This window comes from Miscanthus floridulus, chromosome 17 (genome assembly GCF_019320115.1).
Source record: "Miscanthus floridulus cultivar M001 chromosome 17, ASM1932011v1, whole genome shotgun sequence".
NCBI classification, from domain to species: Eukaryota; Viridiplantae; Streptophyta; class Magnoliopsida; order Poales; family Poaceae; genus Miscanthus; species Miscanthus floridulus.
In genome coordinates this window covers 72591395-72598638 of record NC_089596.1, presented here as the reverse complement: position 1 = coordinate 72598638, position 7244 = coordinate 72591395, and the positions used below count along the sequence as shown (strand labels likewise).

Below are 7244 nucleotides of genomic sequence, written 5' to 3'. Positions count from 1 at the left end.
ACGCATGCTGAAAGGAGACGGATTCCACATAGTTCTACATGTTCAATGCAGGATGGTATGGAAAAAAATACTTATGTTAAACACTTTGTAGATGAACATTTATTTTTTGACAGTGCATGTTGCGACAAAAATTACCAATCATAGATGAAGAAAAATCATAATGAGGTGCTAATAACATATTTAGGAATAAGAGTTTAGTGCACATGTTACAATACTCATTTAGTGATAGATACTCCATTTGGACCATTTACTTTTAGATGAATTATCGGATAATGACAACATGGAAACTGAGGAAGTACAAGAGCAGTAGCGACCTGCAGATACATCAAATGGTCTGGACACTAAACCAAGTAAAAAATACTTTTCTTTACCAAAATGAGTTTGACTCTTCTTCTGTATATGTTTTAGGTGGCAAAACAGTACAGAAATGACAAGGCCGTGGAAGAAATAAATGTAAGAAGGTTGCAAAACTAAAGGTAGGCGAGATAATTAAAGTAATGTTCTACAACAATCGGGCTTTATCTAAAACATTCCCAAGACAGTTGGGTAGAATAGTCCATGATTCTAACATTACTCCAATCAGAGTGAAGAAATGGACTGATATAAGTGCAGCAGCTCAAAAACACATTTTTGATGCAATTAAGGTACACGCTTCCTTACATATATAAGTCAGCATACTGAGTTTTTTCCTTCAAGAATCTTGTACTCATATTGAAACATTGGTTTAATATCTATGCAGGACAAGTTTGAAAATGCAAATCCAGACATTGAAATTGATGTATACAAAGCTGAGATCATGGAGCACGCTAGAGATCTATGGAATAATTGGCGTGGAGATTTGAATCGGCAATTTGTGAAGCCAGCAAGGAATATGCAGCAAGCTATTAAGAACTGCCCTAAAGGGATTAAAAAACCTGATTGGGAGTGGCTTGTCAAGGAACATTTCTACAGCAAGGATTTCATAGTAAGTGTTAATCTTCTCACTTACATAGTAACAACTTGTGTGTTGCACATGTTATCCCTTGTGACTATGGTTAGTAAAATTATTTCATGGAACTGTAGGATAAGAGCAAGAGAAACTCCAAAAACAGATCCAACTTGAAAATTCTTCATCACAGTGGTAGCAAACCATACAGACAGATCATATGGGACAATGTATGTATAGTATTCTACGCTCACTTTTTTCAGTTATTAGCTCTCGTTACTTGTGTTTTGATGTTCTACCTGTAATAGGGTGGCAAGGAAAACAATCCTCCAACTTTGGATAAATTATTTTCTCTCACTCACATGAAGGATGTCACCTTTGTGGATTCTGAAACCTCTACCAAGCACATAAGTTTATAGTTACCTTTGGATTCATTTTGCTAGGCATTGTTGTAGATTAGTTACAAATGTATTCGGATATATCCCTGTTACACAAGAATAAATACACATGTGTTGGTAGAAGCACCTATTTCTAATTGCTTTGTTCACAGGCAGAGATTGAGGTGGAAAGGCTACTGAACCCTTCCCTTTCTAATGTGGAACTTATGGATAAGTGCTTTGAATCAAATAGGCGTGACCATGTTGTTGGTTATGGTGGTGGAATAAAAGCAAGAGACTTACGGAGTCCGATTGTTACCAAAGCTGAACTGATAGAAAAGCTTACACAGTCTGAACAGGAAAAGAAAGAACTTCAAGAAGATAATCGAGCACTTCATGAGGAAAATCGAATGATTACCAATCGTGTTAGCCGAATGGAAGAAGAATGGGCAGAATTAAAGCGTAATATGAGTGCTAGTTCAGCTCATGAATAAAAGTGATTATCTGTAAGTATCTACACCTAGAAAGATTATTTATACCAGATCTCTTTATTTGATTTTATTTGTTTGTTGTTGATATGAAATTTGCATATTGCAGGGAGCAAGATGAAGAGCAACATTAGCAGCATGATCTCACAATTGTTCATGAGAAGGCATTTGATGGGTGGATCCCTTCAAGCATAGCTTAGTGCTACCTTGTTATTTGTAGTCTTAAGTCAGCTACTATTTGTTTCATGTTTTGGATTGTATTTACCCCCTTGGTCACATGAACCATCGAGGACCATTGTGAAGTTGAGTTTGTGGAATGTTGCAAATTAATTCATCTATAAATTGCCTATTGTGAAAGCATGCCATTGTTTATGTCGCATATTGGTTGCTGATGCTATTGCCATTCCAATATAAAATTATTAGTCATAAATGTGTGGTTGTTAATGCTATAAAAGTGGTCACAACTACCCTCCATATAGTACCTTGTACAAACAACTAGCGACCACAAATATGGTTGTTAATGCATTATGGTAGATGGCAGTATGATATTAACGATGACGAATGTGGTTGTTGTTAATATAAACGTGGTCGTTAATGCTATAGTATCAACGACCACATATTATCCCGTCGTTGAAAAGTTAACGACGGGAAATTGTGTGTGGTCGTTAATAGTATTAACGACAGAGCCTTTAACGACCATGGACGACCACATTTTTGTGGTCGTTAAAAACTTTTAACGACCACATATCGACTTTTAACGACCACATATCCCATCGTTAATACCACTTTTTCTTGTAGTGTCATATCGCCACGAACCCTGCGGTGAGCCATCTTGCTGAGACCACCTCCCTAGCCAAATGGAACATGCACCGCCATGGCAAGAGACACACCGCACTCACCTTAGCCGAGGAAGAAGCCCACCGGAGCCCTACGTTGCCGCACCGCACCTCGTCGGAGCGCCACCGCCTCTGTTTTGCCCCCACCACCATGGCCGGAGCCACTAGGAGCACTAGGAGCTCCTTCAACATGCCCACCATGGCCGTAGAAGCACCGTAGAGCTCACACGCTCCTCCAACTGGGCTCTCGCTACCACCGCAGCCCTGTCCATGCACGCCGACGAACCCACGCCGCCGTTCACCGTGGCCAGAGCTCTAGGATGCCCTAGCCGTCACCCCAACCCCACCGTCGCAGTCGCCATGGCATGGGGAAGCTATTGCCTACCCTAATCGGACGCTAGCGCCGCCGTGGGAGCTCGCCGGTGACCACACCGCCGGCGGGAGCCCCGTCGGGGAAGAGGAGGGGATTTTCCCCTCATCGACCATGTCGACCACGTCCCGAGCAGCTCCACCGAGCTCCGACCCCGACCACGTCGACCACGTCCCGAGCAGCTCCGCCGAGCTCCGACCACGACCACGTCGACCACATCCCGAGCAGAGCACCGACCATGACCACGTTGACCACATCCCAAGCAGCTCCGCCGAGCTCCGACCATGACCACGTCGACCACATCCCGAGCAGCTCCACCGAGCTCCGACCACGACCACGTTGTGCATGTGAACCGAGCCCCGGGAAAGGAGTCAGTGGACCAAGTCCTTCATAGACCGGCTCTGCGGTCTATGGACCAACGCAGGCGGGTTCACCATGAACCACACCTCACCTGCCCCCGTGGACCACGGCCCGTTAGTGGCCTAGTAAGACGACGTGGCCGCACCAGCGCATGACACGTGAAGGGCCAAAGCCTGGCCCAAATCCAGGCCCAACCAGCCCAGTCGAGGCACGGCCTATATTGGCCATTGATCGGTCAATGTTGACCGTTGACCGGGGCCACATGTCAGTAACACCGCCATGCGGGACCCACTTGTCAGAGGATGAAACAGCCGAGATGACGTCATACTGACATCATGATAACGTCAGCTGCTGACATCAGCAGCTCTGGCCCCACCTGTCAGTACCAGAACCGAGACGATGATATCATGCTGATGTCATGCTGACGTCAGCGTGCCACGTGGACCAACAGGAGCGTGACACGTGTCAGCCCTGAATTAACCAGCCTTTTCCCCATTTTCAGAGATGATTTAAACTTCAGAAAATCATAACTAATTCATACGACCTTAGAAAAATATGAAACTAGGGCCAAAATTCATCTAAAATCGAGCTTTACGCAATGAACCCATGTTTGAGTGCATTTGGTTCTTTTGAATTTTCATTGCTTCTTTGTGCTATTCTATAAACATCGCTAATGCGACTATAATTCGAACGTATGCAGACTCGGAGGAGAACCAGACGGACGAGGATCATGAGTACCGTTGGGAGTACGGAGACAACTACACTGAAGGTGCCACATCCCACCCAATCTCGTAGCTCCTACTACGCATGGCTAATATAGAACTGCTATTGCTTTACTTTATTGATATATTCACACTATGATAGGACTTGCATGGTAGTATGCTTACTTGATGGCCTTTACCTTGATGCAACCTTACCCCTGCATACCTTGCTATTAGGCTAGACACACGCTTACTACTATATTTCATTGCTTATGCTTATACTACGCTTATACTACATTAATGCGGGGTGAAAACTGGTGTTATCTGGACTATGGGGAGAGTGCTGCGTGTGTGACTTGGGTGTGTGGAGGGTGATGGTTGTATCGACCAAGTTAGAGTATACGACGAGCCTAGGGCAAGTCTTGCCATGGGGTGCTACCTGGGCACCTCTGGAAATGGATACCTGTGGTGGGTAAATGGTATATGAGGTGGCCCTAGGAGTGAACCTATGAAGGGAGGAGCCCGGGGTGGAGGTGTTGTGGTGGCACGGTAAATGGAAACCCTGATGAAGACTTTCTGGCTTGGTCATCCCTAAGGACTTACTAGTACTCAGATTCATCGGGAAGCCTTACGTACCACTCGCCCTATATGGTGCGGGATGGCCGGACTACTTGGTAGGGTATTGCCACTACTGCTAGGTTGATAGCAGATAGTGCAAGGAGGTATGGGGCACGAAGGATTTCCCCCACACCCTTCCGAGACTTTATGGAGACCTTATGGACCCGGCTCATGACTCATAGTTTCAGCCACCCCAGACTAAACTTAGGGTGTACCAGGGATGAATGGTAGAGTGGCATTATCCTAGGCTAGCAAGCGGCCGGAATCAGCCCAGTTGACGATGGTCAGCGAAGAAGGCAGATCTTGTGGTTATGTAAAACCTCTATAGAGTGTATGGTTGATCGATCGATACATGTGCCGACTTGTCGGCTATGGACCTTTCCTGGGTTTCGCTTAAACTAGATAGAGAGATGAGTCCTTCTCTTCTTCCCTAGTGAGAGAGTGTCGGTCGTAGTCAAGGGCTATAGGCCATGAGACAGTGCCGAGAGGGAGTTGGCCTATCGACTGAGCAATGGTATGGTGGTGGTATGGTGATGATATGGAGATGGTGGTATATCGATCCTAGGATCAAAACCTGGCTCTGGAAGGGAATGGGGTGGAATGTGTGTGGGAATGGTGTTAAAACTTGACCAACTATTATTATATACTTGATATGCTAAAACATAGGAAACCCCAGCCTTATAGGTTCCTTTTGAATATATCCAACATGCATCCAATTTCCACAAAGCAATGCTCATAGGGTGGGAGTGGCCAGTACAAATCGTACTGATAAATTTTGGCACACAGGTTCTGCTGAGGAGTATAGCTCCGAGGAGTTTGATGGTTGAGGGGTTCGTTCCTATGCTCGAGTTTGGTGATCTTATCTTCAAGCTGTTCTGAATGAATGCTACTTTTGATTCTGCCAATGCGGCGATGTAATAAATTATGTAATTCCGCACTATTTGTACTCTGATATTATCGTTGTATGGATGTGGTATTCGACTGGAAATTTGGGTAATATGATCTACAACGATATTATTACACTTTGACTCTGTGGATTTCCCTTCGTGGAAATGAGGTCGCTTCAGTTGGTATTAGAGCCACACTTGACCATAGGACGAAACCCTCAGAAATGGACGATAGAATAGGATGTGAACAGCCCTTCTTTCGGTTATATACCGACCCTGCATTTACTTTTATGCAAGGCGTATCTATTATTGACCTGCTAACACCTGTTCCTTAAAACATGCAGATGGCAACGAACATCGAATGGCCGCCTCTAGGACCACTACCTCTGGACCACGCCAAGCTTACCTTCGACCTACGTGAGCTCGAGGGTTTTGCACAGACCCTCTACCGAGTTCTCGTCATGTTAGGAGTCCCTGATGAGCTTATCAAAGTCACCTGCACCGGGAAGTCAGCTCAGGAAGGAGGAATTGAAAGACCGGTTGTCACCTCAGTCTAGTTCCCATCTAGCACTACCTTACCTTCTGTCCTAGCTTTCACCGAGTTGACTATAGAGGACACAATTGAGGAGGGACTGCGAGCTGTCTCACACAAGGCACTTCGCAGAGTGATGAGGGACCACTATGAGCACCTGAAGGCGATAGAGTTCCATCTACTTCCCCAGGCCCTTGACCTCAGCCTTACCCCTAGTGAGCAGAGTTTCGTAGCCGGCAGAGTTATCTTTGCTGAGGAGGACAGATGCCTTTGCGTCTCGGCTATCCACCTACTGGAGCAGGACAGGTATGTGACCTAGCTGGAGCAGAGGAGACATCAGGACCAAGCCCTTCTATGGGAGTACCAAGAGTGAGACTCGCAGGGAGCACAGGAGCGAGCTAGTCTACTTGAGATAGTTGCCAAGCTATAGGACGAGCTCAATTGTTGTGAAGAACTCCACAGAACCGAGGTCGTAGACTTACAGGACAAAGCCGCTAACCTAGGCAACAGGAACTGCTACCTCGACAGCAAGGTCTTAGAGTTGCAGAGAGAGTTGGACGACAAGAAGGCCGAGTTCAACCATAGAGGAGACAGAGAGAGGACCAAGGGGATTGATATGCTAAAAATCCAATCTCAGAACAAGACCATGACTTAGGATCTAGAGGAGTTCAGGAAGAAGGCCATTCGCAACTAGGGTCACCTGATCGAGGCACTCAGGCAGAACAAGTACCTATAGGACAAGTGTGAGAGGACATGGCAGGCTTGGCAGAAGTCTGACAAGAAGCGCCTCAGGGAGATGAAGGGTATGTGGGATCAGCTACCCAAGGAGATTCGCAGCAAGACGAAGCCTAGGATTGAGGAGTTTGAGTTAGCCCCGACTCGCCTCAACCTAGATGCCTACCCTACCCTACATGGAGCCAAGCCTACTAAGGAGCTCGCCGAGGCCTTGAAGTACGTGTCCTGACTTCACAAGTCTGACGAGGAGATCGATATCGAGAACAGTCGTATCCTAGTTGCAGTGTACGAGTTAGAGTAGATGACCCTATGTGGTCATGAGTCTTGTTAGTGGCTTCCATAGGTTGTACCCCATGATGTACCCCTTATGAGATGTAATATGAGACACTATGCATAGTACGATTCTCGCGAGTCT

General features: G+C 46.0%; 1 long non-coding RNA gene across 1 annotated transcript; it reads left to right on the top strand.

The window, feature by feature from the left end:
* The first annotated feature begins 743 nt into the window (after nt 1-743).
* LOC136514976 (uncharacterized) lies at nt 744-1332 on the top strand. Its single transcript, XR_010773912.1, has 3 exons — nt 744-964; nt 1063-1155; nt 1234-1332. It is a non-coding gene; the product is annotated as an uncharacterized lncRNA (long non-coding RNA).
* Nucleotides 1333-7244: the final 5912 nt, after the last annotated feature.